The sequence below is a fragment of the Somniosus microcephalus genome, chromosome 33 (genome assembly GCF_052327205.1).
Source record: "Somniosus microcephalus isolate GS21.2 chromosome 33, FLI_Smic_1.0, whole genome shotgun sequence".
In the NCBI taxonomy this organism is placed as follows: domain Eukaryota; kingdom Metazoa; phylum Chordata; class Chondrichthyes; order Squaliformes; family Somniosidae; genus Somniosus; species Somniosus microcephalus.
The window spans coordinates 21,960,059-21,987,487 of record NC_141019.1 but is presented as its reverse complement, the minus strand read 5'-3'; the positions used below and the strand labels follow the sequence as shown (position 1 = coordinate 21,987,487).

At 45.6% G+C, this 27,429-nt stretch overlaps 1 pseudogene; it reads right to left on the bottom strand.

Annotated features, from left to right (window-relative positions):
• Positions 1-613: 613 nt before the first annotated feature.
• LOC147097000 (fidgetin pseudogene) lies at positions 614-4,401 on the bottom strand (annotated as a pseudogene).
• Between the last annotated feature and the right edge of the window lie 23,028 nt (positions 4,402-27,429).

Genomic DNA, 27,429 nt, shown 5'->3' with positions numbered 1-27,429 from the left:
GATGAACCTTTATAAAACACTGGTTCGGCCTCAACTGGAGTATTGTGTCCAATCCTGGGCACCGCGCTTTAGGAAGAATGTGAAGGCCTTAGCAAGGGTGTAGAAAAGATTTACTGGAATGGTTCCAGGGATGAGGAACTTCAGTTACGTGGATAGACTGGAGAAGCTGGGGTTGTTCTCCTTGGATCAGAGAAGATTGAGAGGAGATTTGATAGAGGTGTTCAAAATCATGAGGGCTCTGGACAGAGTAGAGAGAGAGAAACTGTTCCCATTGCCTGAAGGGTCGAGAACCAGAGGACACAGATTTAAGGTGATTGGCAAAAGAACCAAAGGCGACATGAGGAAAAACTTTTTTACTCAGCGAGTGGTTAGGATCTGGAATGCACTGCCTGAGAGGGCGGTGGAGGCAGATTCAATCGTGGCTTTCAAAAGGGAGTTGGATAAATACCTGAAGGACAAAAAATTTGCAGGGCTACGGGGAAAGGGCGGGGGAGCAGGACTAACTGAAGTGCTCTTGCAGAGAGCCGGCACGGGCTCGACAGGCCAAATGGCCTCCTTCTGTGCTGTAACCACTCTATGATTCAAACACTTTCTGAAAGGGAGAAAAAATTAAACATCACTTCACCTATACATTGCAATTAGAATACATTTCTTTGTCATAATATGAAAAGAACTTGAATACATTCAAAGTCAAACGCCATTACAACGTCAACTTTTTTGAGGTAAACACGTAGTAATACTTGTTTGACTCACTAACTAGGCCTTTTAAGGTTACTTAAAAATATTTAAAAAGTAACCTATGACAGGTGCCTTTCATAGAAAATACTGATCACTTCTACATCACCACATTGTGCAAATGCATATGTCCAGTATGTTATATTAAAGGCATGCGACTTAATTTAAGACAGTGATTGAGTGGACAAAGAGCTTTGTTTCGTTTTTTTTAATTTTTCTCCCCCGCTCTTAAACGTGCCGAGTCTTGCTGGTGTACAGTTTCATGGGCAACCTGTGATACCTCACCCAAGCAGGCATTCTTCTTATGTGAGCCTAAATAGTGAGTGCTGATTATTCACTCATGGCAGGTACAGGAAATTTCGCGATATCCGGCACCGACGGGACCGGCGTGATGCCGATCTATGAAAACTTCCGGACAGACCAGCGCTAATGTTGAAGGATACGGAGCTTTTCATCTCCGTATCTGACAACAAACACTGTTGCTTAGCAACAGCTTGTAAACAGTCGGCCCGTACCTTGGAAACGTCTCTGTAGCTTAGCAACAGCTTCAGAGAGGCTTTCCAGAGACTGACTGTTTAAAAAAATGCTAGGAGAAGAAAAAAAAAGAAAAAAAACGAACAAAACGGCTGCTGATTTCTGCCGTTAGATCGAGGTTTCCGGCCATACAACTTCCGGATAAACCAAAGTTTCCTGTATTACAGCTGGGCCCCATCCGATACTCACCAAATATCCACACACTTGCACTCTCCAGCAAGGATCACTGGATAGTGATCAGGAGCAGTAACCCTGGCTGATTTTTCCCTATTTCCAATCCATTGACAGAGGTTAATTGTAGCAGCCCCATCTGAGATCAGGATAATAAGCTCTTTAGTTGTCTCTGATCACCTAACGTCCGTTAGGTTACCAGCTAACCTTAAACTCCTACATTAAACCCATTACAGAGAGTTCATCACATTCTGTTGCGGTAAATAATCATAGCTTTCCTGAGTACTTGAAGAAAGATTAGAATAAAACAACACAACATTAGGGGCAAGATCATAAAAAAAGCCTGCTTTTCATCTGAGCTGCAACAGTAACAGTCTTATAGAATACAGCTAACGCAACAGTGGAAATAAATAGCAAAACATCCTGAGTGAAATAGCCTACCTTTGTTTGGTAATCTAGCCGATTTAGCATAATCACACATTTAAAAAAAGTCATTTTGATTGATTAATGTAACAATCAAATCAGAATATATGAAGACTTAGACAGCAACCAACAACCTCAGAAACATTACTACTATCTACAGAAATACCATCAATGGGTTTCTTAGCATTTGACTTTAGTGATATAATAGAGATGGTATTAACTTTATGCAACATAGTTTCTTTCTTTGTTTATCCTGCAGTCTCTCTCCCACTCCAACCGCCCTCCCACCACCCCCAGACCTTCACTGTCAGACACAAGATCCGAACAACTTGTTCCATTCTGTGTACAACTTCAGCTCCTTTTGCGAAACACTGGGCCGAACTTTGCAAAGAGCATTTTCAAAGTCCTTGTAGGTGGCAGACTGTAACTGTGTTGTAAGACCACGTCCTTGCCCTAAAGCTGCTTCTTGACAGAGCTGCATTAGATCACTCCCTGAATATCCCTCTGTATGCTGAACAATCGAGCTAATTTCCCCATCACTGAGGCAATGGTCTTGTTGGGACAAGGTATAAATTAAAATTTGACGTCTTGCAATGCTGCCAGGTGGAGAGATATAAAGTCGCTTTACAAAGTACCTGTGTATGGTCTCCTCAATATCATCTGGGTGTCTAGTACCTCCAATGACTATAATATGGTCACTGCTTGAGTTCACCACACCTTCTACATGAGACAGTAATTTAGCTTTAATTGAGTTTAGATGGATGCTTTCTTCACCCGCAGGGTTAGAAAGCATGGCATCAAGTTCATTGATAAAGATAACAGATGGTTGACGGGACCGAGCGATGAGAAACATAGCCTGTAAGATCATTTCTCCATCTCCCTTCCATTTGGAGATGAAAGATGACCCACTGACCTTTAGAAAAGTTGCCCCAAGATGAGTGGCAATGCATCTTGTGAGCATTGTTTTGCCTCCACCACTTGGTCCAAATAGCAAAATGCTTTTTGGTGGTCCATTTACACCACTGTAAGCCCCAGGCCTCATCAAGGGCCACAACACTTGTTCTTCAATCACTGCTTTTGCAGTATCCAGTCCAGCAATATCACCCCATTGTACTGGAGGACCACAGTCAACAATTTCGTTGTTTACGAGGTTTAGAAGTTGAGAATCCAGGTTCTTCAATTGCTCCTCCAACTGGTTGTTTGCAGTAGCTGGCTCAACGCTCTGGACCTGCATCTGGTGACTAAGTATGTGGCCATGGTCATTACCCCCTTCGCCATTCATTAATGCAGGTGTGAACTTCACAAAATCCTCAGTTGATCTTGATCGCAGTGGACGTTCTTCACTACGATATGGTGGAGACATCATTCCTTTCTGTTCTTGGCCACTGTATTTACCAATAAGGTCATCCACGATATGTTGTTTCCCCGCCTTAAATTCAACAGGCAATGTCTCGTCATTTCTGCTGAAGCCATTACCTCTACAATCATCAGGAACTACATCATCTGGCATCTGGTAAGCACCTGAAGTAGTCCTTTGCTGTCTGTAACTGTATCTTCTGTATCTACTAGTACCTTCGTCCTCCTTTGCTACCATATCAAAAGCTTTTCTTTTCAAAGAACTGCTTGAGCCATTGCTAACAGGTGATACTGAGTCTGGAGTCAAGTTGTGTCTTTGGTAACCATAACCAGGGACTATGGAAGGCCGGGATGAGGGAGGAAGAGGGATAGGAGCTGGAATACCTGAAGGTAAATATGAAGATGGAAGATGTACACCAGCATAACCAGGGCCAATGCTTGATTGGGAAGGGTAACTGTTTGAAGGGTAGTTGTACAGTGGGCTTACTCCAGTTGAACTGTAAGACGGGACTATAGTGGGTGTGGGATGCACTGGCTGTAGAAGGCTTGAGCTATTTAAAGGTGAAGGATGAGAGGAAGAAACTGCTGATGTTGTTTGGCTGCAGTAAACTGAGGGTAAGTAAGTTCCATTGTAACCTGATGAATATTCCTGAGGTGTTCCAACTGGTACAAGGCTAGATTGAATACTTGGGACAGTGGTGGGACCACATGTGTTACTTGGATAGCGAGGTTCAGAGTGACTACTGGTCACCACAGAGGAACCTCCTATCTCTACAGTGCCATCGCCTGGTGGGAGAGTGGAATTACTTCCTGCTTTACTGCCAGAAAGGGAATCATGTATTGAATTTAGAGAATATATACCATCTGGAATTAGTGACATTTGCCAGGTATTGTTTTCATTCTTTTGCTCATTAACTGGCCCAAAAGCCCCATCGGCATAAGTATTTAGCTCAGGTCTCTCATATGAAGAGTTCACAATCCCAGAGTACTTCTCTGCATACTTCTGGAGCAAATTAGAGGCAGTCAGTGCAGAAATGTCATCATTTGCCCACGCGTATTTATTGCGCTGCCTGTTGAGATGGTTATCTTCCGGTTTGCGTGCTGGAGAGGATGTTGTAAATGAGATGTCAAGGTACTGCTCTGGCCTCTGGGCATGCTCTGGTGTCCAATGCATCTTCAACAGGCCTGAAAGGCAACAAAATGCATTATGAACTAGAGCTTCAAAGACTAGTGCGTTCAATAGGACTTCCAGGTTATCAAAACAAGTATCCAGTTACCCATTCTTCAGAACTGAATTATACTGGCTATGTTGTTTTACCCTCAACATAAGACACTTACTATTTATCAGGCATAACTATTACACGGCCATACTATTGCAGATATAAATGCTATCTTGTGTTGAAGGTACACAGTCTTTGTCCCCCCAATTTTCAGTGGCCAACTCACTGCCTCATGTGGAATTGAGTCATTAAGACCAGGAAGGTCCCAAGCTGATCTCAGCCAGGGGTAGGACAGGTAGTGAAATTAAATGCACAATCTACTTTAATGCTGTAATTTAGAAGTGTGTTAGGCAGTTCTCACAGACTGAAAAATATTCCATTCAAAGGCCTAACATGATTGATTTTCCAAGTAAGTGGCTCAGGGTCATTTACCTTGCTGTAAGTGCATGTGCGGATATCGGGCGAGAACAGAATTGGGCTTGGCTGGGATTCCCTCCCTCCCCCACATGATAAAATAGTCTTCCAAAACTCACTGTCAAGGCTCACACAGAAATGACGGTCACTTAGGCAAGGTGCCTAAGATTGCTGAGGGTAGACTTTCTGTCCAACATTTTTTTTTTTAAATACATGCTTCCCAATAACATGATTGAATTTATCAATGGAATTGTCTTTTGTGTCTTCTAGTGCCTTTATAAAAGGTTTTACTTCAAGGCCTCAGCCTCTCCCAAAAGTCTCGGCTTGATCTTGATATTTTTGCCCAGAGCTGAGTGCAGGGGTCAGAGAGAGTGAAACTGAGGTCAGAGAGCGATTGAGTGTGTCTTTCTTCATTTAATATTGCTTCAATTTTGAAAGAAAAAACAGTTGAATTTTGAAGCCTATTCACATAGAATTACATACATAGAATTTACAGCTCAAGCCATTCGGCTAAGCAGGTCAATGACTGTTTTATTGACAGTTAGCAATGGTCATCGCTAATGAATGGGGAGAAAAGCAGCAGGGAAGAGAAAAAGAGAGAAACAACACAAGCTATCAGAGACAGATAAGAGAGAGAGAATATTCTCCGATCCATCATATGTAGTGCCATGGGAGATCGACTACTGGGATGAATTTTATGAAGCCCCATACTACGAAGCGAGGTACAGCACACAGCGAGTGCATATTGGAAAATCACAGCCAACAATTTTCCAATATCCATTGGCTGTGTGTGAGGTCCCGTCAACCATATGGGGCCACAAAATGTCCCCTTATTTTCTTAAGTCAGTGGAATGATTGAAGTATTTAAAGGGGTACGGTCACTGTATTATGGGTTATTCAGGCAGACTCACAGGTCCTCAATTAGCGTGTTTCATAATCGCTTAATAATAATGGTGCACCATTGGCCACTATAGCAGATGTCATACATTTGGATGCCTCAGCAATGTGATTTTTCAGATTCAATTCTTAGTTTTGTTCAAATTATACCAATAATAAATATCTTTACTTACAGGAGCAGATGCTACCTGTAACAGAATGATGTTGGCAGCTCACAGAAGGTGTGTACTCTGTATACTTAACAGAGGAAGGCACAATAATGCCAACTCCTTCTGTCACTGTTAACTTAACCTTGTAGGCCAGTTTACAAAAAAAAATCATTTATATAGCGCCTTTCATGGCCTCAAAACATCCCAAAGTGCTTCATAGCTGATGAATTACTTTTGAAGCGTAATCACTATCATAATGTAGGAAAACATGGCAGCCAATATGTGCACAGCAAGGTCCCACAAACAGCAATGAGAACCCACCTCTCCATCTAATATCCATTTCATTGGCTCAGCATCCATTTATGTCAGATTACGCTTTTGAGAAATACCTTGGGATGTTTTTCTACGTTAAAGAATCATAGAATGGTTACAGCACGGAAGAAGGCCATTCAGCCCGTCGAGCCCCTGCCGGCTCTCTGTAAGAGCACTTCAGCTAGTCCCACTCCCCCGCCCTTTCCCCGTAGCCCTACAAATTTTTTTCCTTCAGGTACTTATCCAATTCCCTTTTGAAAGCCACAATTGAATCTGCCTCCACCACCCTTTCAGGCAGTGCATTCCAGATCCTAACCACTCGCTGCGTAAAAAAGTTTTTCCTCATGTCGCCTTTGGTTCTTCTGCCAATCACCTTAAATCTGTGTCCTCTGGTTCTCAACCCTTCCGCCAACGGGAACAGTTTCTCTCTCTCTACTCTGTCTAGACCCCTCATGATTTTGAACATCTCTATCAAATCTCCTCTCAATCTTCTCTGCTCTAAAGAGAACAACCCAGCTTCTCCAGTCTAGCCACGTAACTGAAGTCCCTCATCCCTGGAACCATTCTTGTAAATCTTTTCTGCACCCTCTCAAGGCCTTCACATCCTCCCTAAAGTGCAGTGCCCAGAATTGGACACAATACTCCAGTTGAGGCCGAACCAGTGTTTTATAAAGGTTCATCATAACTTCCTTGCTTTTGTATTCTATGCCTCTATTTATGAAGCCCAGGATCCCGTATGCTTTTTTAACCGCTTTCTCAACCTGCCCTGCCACCTTCATCGATTTGTGCACATATACCCCCAGGTCTCTCTGTTCGTGCACTCCCTTTAGAATTGTACCCTTTAGTTTATATTGCCTCTCCTCGTTCTTCCTACCAAAATGTATCACTTTGCACTTTTCTGCATTAAATTTCATCTGCCACGTGTCCGCCCATTCCACCAGCCTGTCTTATGTCCTCTTGAAGTCTATCACTTTCCTCCTCACTGTTCACTATACTTCCGTTTTGTGTCATCTGCAAATTTTGAAATTGTGCCCTGTACACCCACGTCCAAGTCATTAATATATATCAAGAAAAGCAGTGGTCCTAGTACCGACCCCTGGGAAACCCCACTGTGTACCTTCCTCCAGTCTGAGAAACAACCATTCACCACTACTCTCTGTTTCCGGTCACTTAGCCAATTTTGTATCCGTGCTGCCACTGTCCCTTTTATTCCACGGGCTCCAACTTTGCTGGCAAGCCTATTATGTGGCACTTTATCAAACGCCTCAACACCACATTAACCGCATTGCCCTCATCAACCCTCTTTGTTACCTCATCAAAAAACTCAATCAAGTTAGTTAAACACAATTTGCCTTTAACAAATCCATGCTGGCTTTCTTTAATTAATCCACACTGTCCAAGTGACTGTTAATTTTGTCCCAGATTAATTGTTTCTTAAAGCTTCCCCATTACCGAGGTTACACTGACTGGCTTGTAGTTGCTGGGTTTATCCTTACACTCTTTTTTGAACAAGGGTGTAACATTTGCAATTCTCCAATGTGCTTTCATCACCCCGTATCCAGGGGTTCCCAGCCAATGGCCAGTAACTCTGCAATTTCGCTATATAATTATAGAATTTGTAGTGGTAGTATAGCCAGATGATCTGTTTTTTGGTGGCATTGGTTGAGCTATAAATATTGGCCAGGACACCGGGAGAACTCCCCTGCTAGTTTTAAATAGTGCCATGGGATCTTTTACGTCCATCTGGTTTAACGGGCCAGATTTTCCGACACCCACGGGTGTGTACGCACCCGTTGGGGCCTCGCAAGTGCCGGTTTCAGGCGTGCGAAACGCATGCGCTGAAAACTGCCACTTGCGATCTGTCATTCTTGACAGATCCTCCATCTGCCCAGGAGAAGGGCCTCCGCGGACAGGGAGTTCCACTTTCTGCACAACTTCCGCCCTCTGAAAACCTTTAAAAATCTTACGCCTGGTAAAAGCCTGCGTCAGGCTTGCTTTTAGCAGCATAAGAGTTCAAAAAATAATTTTTTTTTCACTCATTTATAATTTAAAAATACTTTTTAAAAAGGTAAGTTTATTTTTAGCCCTGTAAAAAACTTCAAATTTTTTCAACAAGATTAAATTTTTGTTTAAAATATTTAATTTAATGTAATTTTAACTAATTTTAAATATGTGATTTGAAAAAAAAATGATTTAATGTTTAACCATGTTTTTAAATGTGATCGCCATTCATACTTTTGACAGATCTGTCTGTACGGACCTGTCAAAAGTGTGAAGGGGAATCCCTTCTTTGATTGGTTCGCCTGACCCACGTGATCCCGGGGCGCTTGCGAAAGCATGCGCCCCTGGGATACCTGGGCCTCTGCACATTTTATAGAGCAGAGGCCCAGGATCAGAAGTCTCGGGACCTAGGGAGCCAGCAGGTAAGTACATAGATTTTTTCCGAACGGAGGCATCCACACACAGCAAGCCTCAGATCGGAAATTCAGGGCCATCTCAGCTGAAAGACAACACCTCTAACATTGTAGTACTCCCACAGTACTGCACTGAGGTATCAACCCAGATAATGTGCTCTAAACACTAGGTAGTTAACAGGCAGTTTTTAGCCTAATCCCTATTTTCATTCGTGAAGTGTGGGATTCCCGACGGCTCCAAACCACGGCAAGTTAGCGAGGCGGACCGTCGGGCTGAAGGGCTTGGAGGGTTCGAGATGTCCAGTGTTCAGGTGAGTGATGGGTGCATGAGTGAAGAGGTAGGTGTGTTTGGTGTGTGTAAAGTGTTTAAAGAAGTTTTACTTACCTTTACAGCCTTCCTTCCTTCCGGTCTCGGGAGTCCCTCATCTCACCAGCACAGAAAGCAGAATGGCCGCGAGCTGTCAAAAATTGCAGCATTCAGCTTTCTGTTCCGGAGAGATCTCTAAATCAGCCTGAGAGGAAGGAATTAACTTAATGTACAGATTGTCAGTGTTTGACAGCTTCAAAGAGCTGTCAAACGCTGATATTTCATCTGTCAAAAGCTCTTGACAGAAGAAATGTCAATCTGTGACGTCACCTGTTGCCCCTTAATTGGCCTGCTGAGCCCGCTGGGCGGGCTTAACAAGGTCAAGCAAGTGAAAATCGCGTGGGTTGGCCACAACTCGATGGAGGCGGGACTACAACCCCGAAAGTTGTAGTCCCGTCGCCATCACGCCTCCAGTATCAAAATCATGGTCTCTAAATGCTGGGTTAACATCCAATGTGGTACTTGCGTCCGGACGGAGTGACCACTGGTTCCGTGGTAGTATTCCCGCCTCTGAGTCAGAAGGGTTGAATTCGAGCCCCACTTCAGACTACCCTGGGGAGCAGAGACTGGAGCACCGGCTCTGAACACAGGGCATCCAGCAGGCGCCATTGCATCCGAATCCAAATCCACAGCAGGAATGACGTATGAGGAGAGATTGGGTCGATTGGGCTTGTACTCGCTGGAGTTTAGAAGAATGAGAGGGGATCTCATTGAAACTTATAATATTCTAACAGGACTAGACAGACTAGATGCAGGAAGGATGTTCCCGATGGTCGGGGAGTCCAGAACCAGGGGTCACAGTCTAAGGATAAGGGGTAGGCCATTTAGGACAGAGATGAGGAGGAATTTCTTCACCCAGAGAGTGGTGAACCTGTGGAATTCTCTACCACAGAAGGCAGTTGAGGCCAATTCATGAAATATATTCAAGAAGGAGTTAGATATATTTCTTAAGGCTAAAGGGATCAAGGGGTATGGGGAGAAAGCAGGGACAGGGTACTGAATTTGGATGATCAGCCATGATCGCATTGAATGGCGGAGCAGGCTCGAGGGGCCGAATGGCCTGCTCCTGCTCCTATCTTCTATGTTTCTATGAAAATTGGCAACAGACTTGGAAAAAGTTCATACTTTGCAAATTAACCACATTGCTCAACAATGCAGCTCAGTAGCAGAGCTTTCAGAGCAAGACGTTTCCAGAAATTGAGCCTGCCAAAAACCTGAGGCAAAAAAAACATTTGAAGACCAGAAGGAGCCAAACCTGTATATACCCCAATGATATATTTCTAGTCAATTTCTCAGCATATATCTAAAAATCAACCAATCAATTACTTCTGTGTACTTGGGCTGATTAAAAAGGTCAATGGACAAATGGATTGTTGCAGTTACTTGTAATTCTCTTTTGAAAAGAAGCAGTCAGGATACAATCAGCACAAATTCAAACAAGGTCATGTACAGTCCTGAATGGCAGAAACCTTCGCATAATTTGCTAAGCTAAATAAACAGTCACTCTCCTGATGACTCAGTGGGTAAATGCACTGCCCAGCATGAAATGAATAATACAGACCAGGAAGGTCACAAGTTCAGATCCCCATCTATGCCGAGTTAGCTGACTGTAGCCAAGGCAGCAATGGTTGTGCTACAGACACAGACATGTGTGGACACTGGTTGAAGACTGGATGGAGCTTCAATCTGATGCCTCCTTCCCTCTCTTAAATAACTCATTTTCCAGGCTGAAATGTGAAGAATGGCTACTTGGGAAAAGTATCAGAGGACAGAAACCAACCACGAAACTGTACACCAGCAAGAATCAGTGGTTTCAGGAGAGCATATTTTTTAAGAGCAACAAATGGACAAATTAAACTATGCACTATGGGAGAGATAAATCCAAATAAAATGCAGACTGTAAAAGAGCAAAAATTAATATTGAACGCTAAATAAGCAGGCTATGCAAATGATACACAGATTTGTTTTTTTAAACAAATTTTTAAAAAATTACGTCCCAAGAACCACAATGAACAAATAATATAATTGAATAAAGTAGACCACAATGAGTAGGGCCCACCGAACTACAGTACAATGGGTCTATAAAATCTGAGCAAATCTTAATGCACTAAAGTAACTCTCAAAATTTGAGTTTCTGCTTTTCTTTTCTCTCTCCAGTTTTCTTGCATCCTCTCTTGAATTTGCCAATTCCTACTGCAGTGCATTCCCATAGTTGTTCAGTGCCCTTAGGTACCTGGTCCAAGTGGCCATTCTTCATGAGTGAGCCTAGACAGTGAGCATCGGCAGGATATTCGACCCTCAGTGCATCACAGTTAAACCTGACCCTGTCCTTATCCTGACCTCCACAAACCCACACTTTCCAGCAGAATAAGGTCAAAGCAGGGAATAATGGTAAAAAAATTAAATTAAAGGCTCTTTATCTGAATGCACGAAGCATTCGTAACAAGATAGACGAACTACTGGCATAAATAGAGATAAATGGGTTTGATCTAATAGCCATTGCAGAGACGTGGGGGTAGATTTTCCTGGAGCCGTCAGGCGGGGTTTCAGGCGCGTGGCGGGGGGGGGGGAGAAATCCCGAATTCGGGGGTCCCGACACCATCCCGCCCAAAACCCGCCTCCACGTAAGTTTCACAGGAGGCGGGTACCCGCCCCGCACTGGGACCCGCCGACCCGAGGCGGGAAGGGATTAGTGCCAATTAACTGCCTGTTAACAGGTAGTTAACAGGCAGTTTTTAGCCTAATCCCTATTTTGAGGGGTGTCGTGTGGGATTCCCGACGGCTCCAAACCACGCCAGGTTAGAGCAGGCGGGCCGTCGGGTTGAAGGACTTGGAGGGGTCGCGATGTCGGTGTTCAGGTGAGTGATGGGTGCATAAGTGCAAAGGTAAGTGTGTTTGGTGTGTCTAAAGTGTGTAAAGAAGTTTAAATTACCTGCACTTACCTTAACAGCCTTTCTTCCTCTAGGTTTCGGGAGTCCATCACTCAGCCGGCACTGAAAGCAAAATGGCTGCGATCTGTCAAAAGTGACAGCCTTCAGCTTTCATTGCCGGTGAGACTTCTAACTGAGTCTGTGTAGAAGGACTCAGATTAGAAGTCAGACTGTCAGTGCTTGACAGCTTCAAACAGCTGTGAAACACTGATATTTCATCTGTCAAGACCTCTTGACAGATGAAATGTCAGTCTGTGACGTCACCTATTGCCAGGTGGCCCTTAATTGGCCTGCTGCGCCCGCTGGGTGGGCTCAACAAGGTCAATCAAGGGAAAATGACACGGATTGGCCACATCTCGATGGAGGCGGGACTAAAACCCGGAAGTTGTAGTCCCGCCTCCTTCCCGACAGCTTAAGGAAAATCGACCCCGTGGTTGCAAGGTGACCAAGGTTGGGAACTAAATGTTCCAGGGTACTTGACGTTTCAAAAAGACAGGCAGAATGGAAAAGATGGGGGGGTAGCCCTGATAATAAAGGATGACATAAGGACAGTAGAGAGAAAGGATCTCGGTTTGGAAGATCAGGAAGTAGAATCAGTATGGGTGGAGGTAAGGAGTAACAAGGGGCAGAAAACACTGGTGGGAGTAGTACAGAGGCCACCTAACAGTAGCTATACCATTGGACCGAATATTAATCAAGAAATAGTAGGAGCTTGTAACAAAGGTAATGTAATAAACGTGGGGGACTTTAATCTTCATACAGACTGGACAAATCAAATTGGCAATGGTAGTCTGGAGGACGAGTTCATGGAATGCATTCAGGACAGTTTCATAGAAACATAGAAACATAGAGATAGGAACAGGAGTAGGCCATTCGGCCCTTCGAGCCTGCTCCGCCATTCAATGAGATCATGGCTGATCTTCGTCTGAGATCATAGCTGATCTTACCAGTTCAGTACCCCGTCCCCGCCTTTTCTCCGTAACCCTTAATCCCCTTAGCCTTCAGAAATATATCCAATTCTCTCTTGAAAATATTTATTGAATTAGCCTTCACAGCCCTCTGTGGCAGGGAATTCCACAGGCTCACCACTCTTTGAGTGAAGAAATTCTTCCTCATCTCTGTTTTAAATGATTTGCCCGCTATTTTTAGACTGTGACCCCTGGTTCTGTGCTCCCCTGCCATTGGAAACATTCTCTCTGAATTCAGCCTGTCCAGGCCTGCCATAATTTTATATGTTTCGATGAGATCCCCTCTCAATCTTCTAAACTCCAGTGAGTACAAGCCCAAACTATTCAATCTCTCCTCGTAGGTCATTCCCGCCATTCCAGGTATCAGCCTGGTGAATCGCCGCTGCACTCTTTCCATGGCAAGAACATCCTTCCGCAGATGGGGCGACCAAAACTGTACACAATACTCCAGATGCGGTCTCACCAGCACCTTGTACAGCTGTAGTAAGGTATCCCTATTCCTATACTCGAACCCCCTTGATATGAAGGCCAACATACCATTTGCCTTCTTAATCGCCTGTTGCACCTGCATGCTCTCCTTCAGTGACTGGTGCACAAGAACACCCAGGTCCCTCTGCACTTCCCCATCTCCCAATCTATTGCCATTTAGATAATAATCCACCCTCCTGTTTTTACCCCCAAAGTGGATAACCTCGCATTTATCCACATTATAGTGCATCTGCCACGTATCCGCCCATTCCCCCAACCTGTCCAAATCGCACTGTAGCCTCCTGACATCCTCATCAGAGCCCACCCCTCCTCCTAGTTTAGTGTCGTCAGCGAATTTGGAAATATTGCATCCAATTCCCTGATCCAGATCATTTATATATATTGTGAACAGCTGGGGTCCCAGGACAGATCCTTGCGGCACCCCGCTGGTCACTGCCTGCCACTCCGAAAACGAGCCGTTTATTCCAACTCTCTGTTTTCTATCCGCCAGCCAGTTCTCTATCCACGTTAATACTTTGCCCCCAATCCCATGAGCCTTAATTTTGCATGATAATCTTTTGTGTGGAACCTTATCGAAGGCTTTCTGGAAGTCAAGGTACACCACATCCACTGGCTCTCCCCCATCTATTTTACCAGTTACTTCCTCAAAACATTCCAGCAGATTAGTCAAACACGATTTACCCTTTGTAAATCCATGTTGACTCTGTCCGATCCTTTCCCCATTTGTCAAGTGCTCCGCTATTTTATCCTTAATAATGGACTCTAGCATTTTGCCCACAACCGATGTAAGGCTTACTGGTCTATAATTCCCTGCTTTCTCTCTACCCCCCTTTTTAAATATTGGGGTAACATTAGCTACCCTCCAATCCACGGGTACTGTTCCCGAGTCAATGGAGTTCCGGAAGATGATCCTTAGAGCATCTGCTATCTCCAGGGCCACCTCCTTAAGTACCCTAGGATGTAGTTTATCAGGCCCCGGGGATTTGTCGGCCTTCAGTCCCCTCAACTTACCCAACACCATATCCCTAGAGATACTAATTTCTGTCAGCTCCTCCCTCTCATTAGTCCCTATGTTTGCCGATATTCCTGGGAGGTTATTTGTGTCCTCCTTTGTGAATACAGAACCAAAGTATGAGTTTAATTGGTCTGCCATTTCCTTATTCTCCATTATATATTCTCCCGAATCGGACTGCAAGGGACCGACTTGGGATTTTACCAGTCTTTTCCTCCTGATATACCGATAAAAGCTTTTGCAGTCTGTCTTTATGTTTGCTGCAAGTTTACTTTCGTATTCTATTTTCCCCTTCCTGATTAATCCCTTTGTCCTCTTTTGCTGTATCCTGTACTGCCCCCAATCTTCCGGTCTGGTGCTTTTTTTTGCCAGTTGATATGCCCTTTTTTTTGATTTTATGCTGTCCCTAATTTCCCTCGTTATCCACGGTTGAGTCACCTTTTTAGGTTTATTTTTATGCCAAACCGGTATAAACATGTTCTGGAATTCTTCCATTCTATCTTTGAATGCTTGCCATTGTCTATCCACTGTCAATCCCCCCAGAAACACCACCCAATCAATCTTACCCAATTCCCGTCTCATACCCTCGTAATTCCCTTTATTTAAGTTCTGGACCTTAGTCTCTGATTCAATTTCCTCACTCTCCATCTCGACTGAGAGCTCGATCATATTATGATCGCTCTGACCCAAGGGGCCTCGTACAAGAAGATTGCTGATAAGTCCCTTCTCATTGCACAATACCCAGTCTAAAATGGCCTGATCTCGAGTCGGCTCCTCGACATATTGGTCCAGATAACCGTCCCGAAAACATTCCAGGAATTCCTCCTCCTCAGAATTTTTACTAATTTGGGTAGTCCAATCAATATGTAAATTAAAGTCACCCATGATGACAGCTGTGCTCTTATCGCACGCTTCTCTAATTTCCCTTTTTATGCCTTCCCTCACCTCCATATTACTATTTGGAGGCCTATATATCACACCCACTAACGTTTTCCTCCCCTTGCTATTTCTCATTTCTACCCATACAGATTCCGTTTCATCCGAGTTAATATCCTTCCTTTCCATTGCATTAATCCCCTCCTTTACCAGCAATGCTACCCCACCTCCCCTACCTTTTTGCCGATCCTTCCTAAATATTGTATATCCCTGGATGTTAAGTTCCCAGCCTTGCCCACCCTGCAGCCACGTTTCTGTAATCCTAATCAAATCATACTTGTTTACCTCTATTTCCACAACTAATTCATCCACCTTGTTCCTAATGCTTCTAGCATTAAGATACAAAGCCTTCAGGCTTGCTTTTTTCACACTCTCATTATGAATTAGTTTGGCCCTTTGTGTTTCTCTCCTTTGCTTATTGCTTCTCACCTTTCTACCATCTATTTCTGACTTCATATGACTTCCCTCTTTTCCACTACCTAGGTTCCCATCCCCCTGCCAAATTAGTTTAAATCCTCCCGAACCGCCCTAGAAAATATTACCCCGAGGACATCGGCTCCCTCACAGTTCAGGTGTAGACCGTCCACTTGGTACAGGTCACTCCTCCCCAAGAACTGGTTCCAATGCCTCAAGAATTTAAATCCCTCTCCCTTGCACCACTGCTCAAGCCACGTATTTAGCTTATCTATCTTACTCTCTCTAAACTTATTAGCTCGTGGCACTGGTAGCAATCCAGAGATTACTACCTTTGAGGTCCTACTTTTCAATTTAGCTCCTAACTCCCTAAATTCAGCTTGTAGGACCTCCTCCCTCTTTTTACCTACATCGTTGGTACCTACATGTACCACGACAACTGGCTGATCCCCCTCCCCCTTCAGAATGCTCTGCACCCGCTCCGAGACATCCTTGACCCTTGCACCAGGGAGGCAACATACCATCTTGGAGTCTCGGTCTCGGCCACAGAAACTCCTATCTATCCCCCTTACAATTGAATCCCCTATCACTATAGCCCTATCCCTCTTTTTCCCGCCCTTCTGTGCAGCAGAGCCAGTCATGGTGCCCTGAACCTGGCTGCTGGTGCCTTCCCCTGATAAGTCATCTCCCCCAACTTGATAAAAAGGGAAAAAATAGAATGAGAGAAAACTAGCAAGAAATGTAAAAGCAGATTGTAAGAGCTTCTACAAGTATGTAAAACGGAAGAGAGTAGCAAAAGTAAACGTTGGTCCCTTAGAGGCTGAGACAGGAGAAATTATTATGGGGAATAAGGAAATGGCAGAAACGTTAAACAAATATTTTGTATCTGTCTTCACAGTAGAAGACACAAAAGGCATACCAAAAATGGTGGGGAATCAAGGGTCTAATGGAGGGTGAGGAACTTGACGTAATTAATATAAGTAGAGAAAAAGTACTAGAGAAACTAATGGGACGAAAAGCCAACAAATCCCCTGGACCTGACGGCCTACATCCTAGGGTTCTAAAAGAGGTGGCTGAAGAGATAGTGGATGCATTGGTTTTGATCTTCCAAAATTCCCTAGATTCTGGAGAGGTCCGAACGGATTGGAAGGTCACAAATTTAACACCGCTATTCAAGAAAGGAGGGAGAGAAAAAACAGGGAACTACAGGCCAGTTAGCCTGACATCAGTCGTCGGGAAAATGCTGGAATCCATTGTTAAGGAAGTGGTATCAAGTCACTTAGAAAATCATAACATGATTAGGCAGAGTCGGCATGGTTTTATGAAAGGAAAATCATGTTTGACAAGTTTTTTGAGGATGTAACTAGCAGGGTAGATAAAGGGGAACCAGTGGATGTAGTATATTTGGATTTCAAAAAGACATTCGATAAGGTGCCACATAAAAGATTATTACACAAGATTAGGGCTCATGGGGTTGAGGGTAATATAGTAGCATGGATGAGGATTGGTTAACGGACAGAAAACAGGGAGTTGGGATAAACTGGTCTTTTTCAGGTTGGCAGGCTGTAACGAGTGGGATGCCGCAAGGATCAATGTTGGGGCCTCAGCTATTTACAATCTATATTAATGACCTAGATGAAGGGACCGAGTGTAATGTATCCAAGTTTGCTGATGAAACAAAGCTAGGTGGGACAGTAGCTGCGAGGAGAACACAAAGGGCTGTATTTTACCAGCCCTTAGGAGGTGGGTTTGGAGGCGGGACTGCTGGGAAAATCAAAAAGAATGGGAGCGGGTCCCGAACCCACTCCCAACCCGCCTCCAACTAAACTTCCTGGGAGTCGGGTCCCTGATTTGCGCAGGGACCCGACTCCGAGCAGTGGGAAGAGGATTATAGCCACTTAACTGCCTGTTAACAGGACTATCGAAAGCCCCCAGCCCCAATGTCCAGGAGGAAGAGCCTGAGCTTCCAGACTCCTCAGAGGAAGCTGCAACCTCTGAGGGCGCAGCGTCAGCAGAATTCAGCGCACCCAGCACAGACACTCACACCTCGGTGGGATCTTCGCGAGATAGAGTAGTGTTGGCACCTGGTGTATCACAGCTCACAAGTGAGCATCAGCAGATGGTGGAGACAGGGACAGCAGTGGAGAGTCCTCGTCGGAGGGCGCAGGACTCTGCCAGCTCGGCTCAGCTGCATGTCGACCCTCTGCCTCCGGGTCCATCCAGAGGGAGAACGATGCTGGAACTCCAGGAACAGGTGCAGGAGTCTGGCAGGTTTAGTCTCCAGGGTCGCTGCGAGTATGGAGCGAATGGAGGAGTCCATCGCGAACATGAGCAGAGCCTTTGTGGCAACCTCCGTGGAAAGGATGGCTACCTCTGTGGTAAGGCTGGCTACCGTAGAGGAGAGGATGGCTACGGTAGAGGAGAGGATGGCTACATCCATGGAGGAGCTTAGTCACCAGGGTCTTGAAAATATGGTCATTGTTCAGAATAGAATGACATCTCTTGAGGAGCAATGGTCAGCTATTGAGCATAGAAACCAGACCTTCATGGAGGTCCTCTGGAATAGGACTTCCAGTGCAGAAATGGGTCCTCATGGCCCCCCTGAAGTGCAGCAAGGTGCTGTCAAGCCACTTGCTAGCTCTGAAGTGGGGCTGACCCATGAGAGGGATGTTGGTGGTAGACAACAAGGAAGTGGGGGGGTCCTCTCCAAGCGCTCACACGACCATGCCACTGCAAAGCCCTCGGTCAGAGCCCCACCAGAGTTCTCACCCAACTGAGATGGGTGTCTCAGCTCCTGCACAGCCGCAGGAGCAGCAGACTGTTGCCGAGCCCTCACAGGTTCGCAACCCCAGAGGACGCCCACCAAAGACGTCGAGACAGGAGCGGCAAGAAAGTAAGCAAGGGGCCTCCACATCTGCTGAAGCCACAGGGGAAGCACCACATAGGAGCACGCGTAAGAGGAAGAAAATGCACAAGTAGCCACAAGGGTAGTCACTTGGGTGCTGTATTTGGACCAGCCATCCTTGTCATGGTATCATAAGCAGATTTGATGGGAAACTGTTGAAGTTGTGGCCTCTGTCATTTCGCAAATGGGACTTTCACATTGAGGGCTTAGGGCAACTTGCAATCATCAGTATGGTGGTCAGAGTGATAGGAATCCGCAGATTCTTGTCCGTTGTCGATGCTCTGGTAAGAAGGTGCAAGACAAAAGTGTTTGATTGTGCAGGCTAAGCAAATCTGGCCAACATGAGTGCGTCCCTTGCATCCCGGGCAGCAATGTGGTCGCGCGCTGATGCCTTCTGGCCTGTGCAGCTTCAGGTGGGTGAGCAGCAGCTTAGCACTCCTGTTGTTGCTGCTGCTGTTGGTGGTGCTGTTGTTCATGGTTCTGCTGCTGCCACGGCTGGTCTTTGTTCGAATCTGATGTCCAGGAGGAAAGGAAATAAATGATTCCCATGCTTCTGGTATATGCCTCAGTTGAGGAAGCGCTCAGTCAAGGTGGGAAGAGGGGTTTCCCAGGAGGTCACACTGGAGATGGGCGTCAGGCTCCAAACTTCCACAACAATGAGTAGGCCTGCTAAATGTTCCCCCAGACCTGAGACAACAAAGTTCTGCCACCTGCAAATGAAGATTGCTGAAAACTCCTTTTTAATGGTGGAGCTGCAGCTGTTAGTAAGCAGTCCACTTGTGAGGCCGCCAGGATTACCTGGCGTGTTCCAGAGGAGGCGTGTAGGATGGGGGAAATGTCTAAAAATGAGAAAGGCCTCTCAAAATTGGATTATAGAGGCAATTAAGTGGTTGTTAAGGGCCTTAAGTTCCTATCCCGCCTCTTGGAGGCAGGATGGAAACAGGGTCTGAAATCCCGATTCTGGGAAAATTGCTTGGAGGCGGGATCGGACCCGCACGCCATTTTTTGTGATTTTAACACCTCACGCGCCTCCAATCCCGCCTCCTCGGGCCTGGCAAAATCGAGCCCTCAGTGTTTGACAGCACCTCAATGCTGTCAAACACTGTCAAATCATCTGTCAAAATATATGGTTCATGTGACTTTAAGAAAACCAGCAAATGAAGCATCATTAACTGACGTCATCTGACACCGGCTTTCCATTAATTGGCCAATCGGGGGAAAATAGCGTCTGTGCGTCGGACGTCGCTGGAACCTGGAAGGCAGCAGTCCCGTCCCCAACTTGTCTCGGTGAGTAAAATCCAGCCCAAAGAGTCTGCAAAGGGATAAGTGAGTGGGCAGTAAGGTGGTAGATGGAGTATAATGTAGGGAAATGTGAGGTTATTCACTTTGGTTGGAAGAATAGAAAAACAGAATATTTTTTAAATGGTGAGAAACTTTCAAATGTTGGTGTTCAGAGAGATTTGGGTGTCCTCGTGCAAGAAACACAGAAAGCTAGCGTGCAGGTACAGCAAGCAATAAGGAAGGCAAATGGCATGTTGGCCTTTATTGAAAGGGGGTTGGAGTATAAGAGTAAGGAAGTCCAGCTGCAATTGTATAGGGCCTTGGTGAGACCACACCTGGAGCACTGTGCACAGTTTTGGTCTCCTTATCTAAGGAAGGATATACTCGCCTTGGAGGCAGTGCAACGAAGGTTCACTGGATTGATTCCTGGGATGAGAGAGCTGTCCTATGATGAGAGATTGTGTAGAATGGGCCGATACTCTCTGGAGTTTAGAAGAATGAGAGGTGATCTCATTGAAACATACAGGATTCTGAAGGGAATTGACAGGGTAGATGCTGAGGTTATTTCCCCTGGCTGGAGTGTCTAGAACTAGGGGGGCATAGTCTCAGGATAAGGGGTTGGCCATTTAAGACCGAGATGAGGAGCAATTTCTTCACTCAGAGGGTTATGAATCTTTGGAATTCTCTGCCTCAGAGGGCTGTGGATGCTGAGTCTTTGAGCATATTCAAGGCAGAGATAGATAGATTTTTGGACTCTAGGGGAATCGAGGGATATGGAGATCGGGCAGGAAAGTGGAGTTGATGTCGATGATCAGCCATGATCTTATTGAATGACGGAGCAGGCTCGAGGGGCCATATGGCCAACTCCTGCTCCTAATTCTTATGTTCTTAGAAGTCACTGGATAGCGATCAGGAGTGGGAACCCTGGCTGATTTCTTTTCCTTCCTCTGCCCAGGGTTACTTAAATTAACTGGAGCAACCACACTGCCACCCTGGCTGAGATCAGTGGATTCAGCACAGATCAAAGATCAAACCTGGGGCATTCCTCATCTGTACAGTTAATTTCCACACTGGGCAGCAAATGTACCAACTGAGCCAATCTTGAGCACTCCAATGCCACAACCTGTTCTTTCTAGAGAAATACTTTGACATACTTTGTGGGAAAAGTGACAGATTTGGCCTTGTGTTCAGCCAATTTGGTTAAAATTCAAAGAAGTTGTATTATATTGGTGAATGTGCTGTCATATAGAGAAACTAATACTGCTGTAGGTTTCCCTTTTGACCTTTGGGAGCAGCTGGTTTGCTGTGCTAGCTTTACAGACTTCCTGTTTATTCAGCTGAGTAGATGGTTTAAAGGGACAGTATCTTGCAAATCATTTAATTTTGTTTAAAGAAAGGGATGAGAGTGCTGTCATGTCACCAATCATCTGCTGCAAATTACTTTTGTCTTAAATTTAAAAAATCATTAGAACCATGTTTACATAAATGGCCCAGAAATTCGGGTCTCCACGGGTGAGTACGCATGGGGTACTCACCCGTAGCCCCACTGGAAGTGCCGGTTTCCTGCATGCACTGCGCATGCGCGGGAAACTGGCACTTCCGTTCCCCTGAAAGAACGGATCAGTGGTCGAACGCGTTCGCAGGAGAGGCAGCGCGTGCGCATCGAACTTACGTTTTTTGTTACAGGTTTTCCCGTGAGGGTAAGTCTCCAGAAGTTACACATTTAAAAAGCAGGCGCAAGGCCTGCTTTTTACAAGGTAAGTGGTGAATTAATTAAAATTAAACCATTTTTCCACAGGTTTATTATTTTTAAATACGTTAAAGAAAGGTAAGTTTATTTTTAGCCCCGTTAGAAAATAAAATTATTTTTTTCAAAAATTAAAATGATTGTTTAAAATAGTTATTTCATGTAATTTATAGTGTATTATTTAAAAAATGTGATTTTTTTTCCCCATTTATTTGAAGACTTAGTGATGCTTTGGGGCCCGTAGTATTTCTAAGTTTTGACAGCACTTCCTGTCAATTCTATGAATGAAGCATTCCCTGCTCCGATTGGCTCTCCATGGCCCACGTGATCCCAGGGGACGCTTCGAACTAACTGCGCCCCTGGGATACGCAAGCACTGCGTGCCGACAGTTGGAGCAGGCCCAGGATCAGAATCCCACGGGGGCCCACAGCTCAATGGCCGGCGCGCAAGGTAAGTGCAGGTTGGGGGCTTACACCCGCGGGAAGCCCCCGACCCGAATTTCTGGGCCAATTTTACGGTTGCAGAAGGCCATCTTCGCACATTCACCCAGAAAGAACCAACAGTCCTCCCATCACAGCATCCATTTAAAAAAAAAAGTGATTTCAGGGTTTTTGCCTCTATTATCCATTCCACATGCGGATCACTATTTCTGTGAAGAACAGCCAGACAAAATGTCTAAATCCTCCAATCTGTACCTCACTGCCTCCGTCATGGACCCAAATGTTATTGCTACACTTTCAAATTTGCTGTCTGTTTTCAAGACCTGGCTGAGCCAAAACTTCCTCCAGCTGAATGTCGGCAAACCTGAAGCCATTCCTTTGGACTTCCGTCAACATCTTCGATCCTCCATTAGCCTTCTCGGCTGCCATCTCAAGCTGAGGATTGGACTCAGCTGTGATATTTCTGCTTTTCCCCAAGCTCAGCTTCCTCCCACACATAAAATCCATTTCCAAAAACACTTGCCCACTCCCAATCCCATCTCCCCATTTTCATTTCCTTGGACCAACGGTGACAAAGCAGTATTTATTGCCCATCCTAGTAGCCCTTCAGGCATTAAGTGGTAACCCCATACTGTGGGACTAGAGTCACATGTAGGCCAAACTGGGTAGGGGTGGTAAAACCCCTTTCCTGAAGGGCATGAGTGAACCAGTTGGATTTTTACAGCAATCCAGCAGTTTTCATGGTCATTGTCTGGTGCCAGCCCACAAACTACTAGATTTATTGAATTCAGTTTTACAATTTGACATAGTGGGATTTGACTTCTGGGTTGCTAATCCAGTACCACAACCACGTGGCTACCATACCTTTCTGCCACCAAAATCCTATTTCAGGGCTTCATCACCTCAAGCTAGACTTCTCCAATGTCCAACTAGTTAGCTTGCCTGCAGAGTTTCAAGTTATCCAAACTGCTGCAGCCCACGTCCTCGCCTGTACAGAGTCCCACTTTCTATCCCCCTGTCCTTTCCATTGGCCCCAAGTCCCCTAGCTTGCCATTTTAAAATTCTTATCCTTCTTTTCAAGTCTCTGCATGGCCTCGGCCCACCCTACCTTGGTGATCTCCTCCTACACATATCTTCTGCTCTTCTAACAGTGGACTTTTCTTCACTCATCGCTCCCTCCACTTCACCAGTCAGACACTCATCCAACCATTCCAGTTGCTCTCTGGAATTCTGTATCCAGTTTCCTCCACCTTTCCAGCTTCCTCCCTGCTTTCAACAACCTCCTCAAAACCTTCCTAGCTTCTCCATTGCTCTCCCCTTTCCTGTGCTCAGTGTCCACTGTATCTCTTCCTTTCATGTTGTATAGTGCTCGGAGACACATTCCCAAGCATTATAGAAATGGAAGCAGTTGTAAAGTGGTCTTTCATCAGTTTAAACCTGTGCCCTTTTATCCTACTGTCATGATTTAATTTGAAGTAATGTTCTGGATTTACTTTTTTTTAATATACCATTTACTATTTTATATACCTTTCAAAGATTTCCTCTCAGTTGCTCCTTCACAAAGCTGAAGGTCCAAAGATTCTCCAGTCTTTCCTCATTACTCAGTTCTCTGAAACTAGGAATCAATCTCTTGGCCCTTCAGTGTACCACCTCCAGGGTTTGAATCCTATGTTTCAGTGACTTTGAACTGGATGAAGTACTCAAGGTGTGGTCTGACCAGAACACTATACAGTTTAAGTATGATACCCACCAGCTCTACTGTTTTAATTATAAAGGCACTCTATTTGCCTTATTGAATTTTGGAAGTTCCCTCAGCCCCAGATATAGTGCCTGCTGCAATTCCAATTCAACGCAGCATCCACTATGATGGCGAGGCACAATAGTTGCCATACCTGCCTGTTCCAGGAAATAAGCCTACCAAAACTCCCAGAGGCCAGAACACCTCCTTTAAAAGCTGAAATAACAACAGAAAATGCTGGAAACACTCAGCAGGCCAGGCAGCATCCGTGGAGAGAGAAATAGAGTCAGCGTTTCACGTCTGGGACCCTTCATCAGAACTGGAAAAAGCTGGAGATGTAACAGATATTAAGCAGGTGCAGAGACACGGGGGGGGGGGTGGTTAGGAGGGGAGGAAGGAATTGAAGAACATACTGTGCTTAGGTAAAAGGCAGGAAAGATAAAATGTTGCAAATGGGAGTGGCAAAAATCATACAGCATGAAAAATGGGGGCAGGGGTTATTATCTGAAATGGTTGAACTCGATGTTGAGTCCGGCAGGCTGTAAAATGCCCAATCGAACAATGAAGCTTACGTTGAGCTACATTGGAACAATGTAAGAGGCCGAGGACAGAGAGATCAGAGCGGGAGTGAAGCGGTGAATTAAAGTGACAGGCGACCGGAAGCTCGGGGTCCCCCTTACGGACTGAATGGAGGTGTTCCGCAAAGCGGTCGCCCAATCTGTGTTTGGTCTCCCCAATGTAAAGGAGACCGCATCGTGAGCAGCGAATACAGTATATTAAATTGCAAGAAGTACAAGTAAATCGCTGTTTCACCTGGAAGGGGTTTGGGGCCCTGGACAGTGGGAAGGGAGGAGGTAAAAGGACATGTGTTGCATCTCCTGCGCTTGCACGGGAAGGTGCCAGGTGAAGGAGAAGGGCTGTTACGGGTGATTGAGGAGTGGACCAGGGTGTCGCGGAGGGAGCGGTCCCTTCGGAATGCTGAAAGGGGAGGTGAGGGGAAGACATGTTTGGTGGTGGGATCACACTGGAGGTGGCGGAAATGGCGGAGGATGATCCGTTGAATGTGGAGGCTGGTGGGGTGAAAGGTGAGGACAAGGGGAACCCTATCGTGGTTCTGGGAGGGAGGGGAAGGGGTGAGAGCAGAAGTGCGGGAAATAGAACGGACACGATCAAGGGCCGTGTCAACCACAGTAGAGGGGATACTCGGTTGAGGAAAAAGGAAGACATGTCGGAAGCACTGGTGTGGAAGGTGGCATCGTCAGAACAGACGCGGCAGAGACGGAGAAACTGGGAGAATGGAATAGAGTCCTTACAGGAAGCGGGGTGGGAGGAAGTGTAGTCCAGGTAGCTGTGGGAGTCAGTGGGCTTGTAGTGAATATTGGTCAATAACCTATCCCCAGAGATGGAGACGGGGAAGACAAGGAAGGGAAGGGAAGAGTCGGAGATGGACCATGTGAAGGTGAGGGAAGGGTGGAAATTGGAAGTAAAGTGAATGAACTTATCTAGTTCAGGGCGAGAGCAGGAAACGGCACCAATACAGTCATCGATGTACCGGAAAAAGAGGTGAGGGAGGGGACCTGAGTAGGACTGGAACAAAGAATGTTCCACATATCCCATGAACAGGCAGGCATAGCTAGGGCCCATGCGGGTTCCCATAGCAACACCTTTAATTTGGAGGATGTGAGTGGAGTCAAAGGAGAAGTTGTTCAATGTGAGAACAAGTTCAGCCAGGCGGAGGAGGGTGGTGGTGGATGGGGACTGGTTGGGCCTCTGTTCAAGGAAGAAACAGAGCGCCCGAAGGCCGTCCTGGTGGGGGATGGAGGTGTAGAGGGATTGGACGTCCATAGTGAAAAGGAAGCGGTTGGGGCCAGGAAACTGGAAACTGTTAAAGTGACAGAGGGCGTCGGAAGAGTCGCGAATGTAGGTGGGAAGAGACAGGACAAGGGGAGAAAGAAGAGTCAAGATAGGAAGAGATTAGTGCCATGGGGCAAGAACAGGCTGAAACGATGGGTCTACCAGGGCAGTCCTGTTTGTGGATCTTGGGAAGGAGGTAGAAGCGGGCTGTGCGGGGTTGGGGGACTATGAGGTTGGCGGCCATGGAGGGAAGATCTCCAGAGGAGATGAGGTCAGTGACACACTTGGAAACAATGGTTTGATGTTTGCTAGTGGGGTCATGGTCCAGGCGGAGGTAGGAGGAGGTGTTGGAGAGTTGGCGTTCAGCTTCCGCATGGTAGAGGTTGGTTCGCCAAACAACAACAGCACCACCCTTGTCAGCAGGTTTAATGATCATGTTAGGGTTGGATCGGAGAGAATGGAGTCCTTTAAAAGCTGTCTTATGTTGAATTGTGGCATTGAGCCATGCAGACCAGGAACACTCTGGATTTGATTTTTGCTTTATACTGAGTTAGGTGATCTCAGCTGAGACTATTGTGGGTGCTAGAAGTGGCTTCAATGCCCTGGGCCAAGAGAGAAAAAAATAGCCAGTGTTCCCATTCCCAATTGCTGTTCAGTGGCTCCTGTTGCAACGTGGTATCAGGTGACAACAGGATCGGGCTCAGCTGTGATGCTCCTCCAGACAATGAAACTGAGAAAAAGAAATAGAAGTACTTAGCCATTTAAAAATTTATTTGTCAAACTGACCCAAAATTAAGATGTGCTACAGATAGAATACATTCCCGACTTCCAGTACAGTTGTGTGGGGACCTAATAGTCTCTATCACATTACAAGTAGTGATTTTTACAAATAGCGAGATGCCCTCTGGCAACGATTGTTGATAAATGGCTGCCTTATAGTGAGCATCTGCATGGCTACATTCCTCATCTTGTTGTCCCTTTGCACTCTCTCTCCCTTCCCCTTAACTTTTTCATTGACCCCCAAGGGAGATGAAAGAGGAACCAGTTTTATTCATTCACCACATCCCAGCCTCAAAGCCCTTCTGTCACCACGACATATTACTTAATTCTTCAAATGACCATGCAGTACTTACTTTGCCATTTTGCAGATCTTACCTTTTCTTCATAAAACTACATTCTATAGCCAAGCGCAAGGAGCACACGTCAACCCAAGCACCTCACCCACCCGCCCCTTCAACCACCATCTGTCCCACCTGTGACAGAGACTGTCGGTCCCGCATTGGACTCATCAGTCACCTGAGAACTCATTTTTAATGTGGAAGCAAGTCATCCTCGGTTCCCAGGGACTGCCTAAGAAGAGAAGATATTCTACATGTATTTTTACTTTTAAACAGCTGCCATTAAAAGATAATGTCTCGGGTTTCCTGGAGATCTTGCTTTTTCTCCCCCATTCCTCCCCTCTTTCCTGAAGGTCACGAGTGTCAGCATTCTACTTCAACTGCGGGAAAGCATCACAGCCAAACGCAATCCTGTTCTTTCTCAACTTCCACATGTGTGCATTTTTCACTGAGGAGTGATCAGGAGTGGCAACCCTGGATGATTTTCCACTCCATAGTCCAGAGAAGCAACTGCAGGGCGCCAATGACTGCCCTGGTTGAGAGGCCTTATTTTTCTTTCTATTTGAAGGTTTGAATTTGGTTACAGGACTGTGACTCCTGAAGAC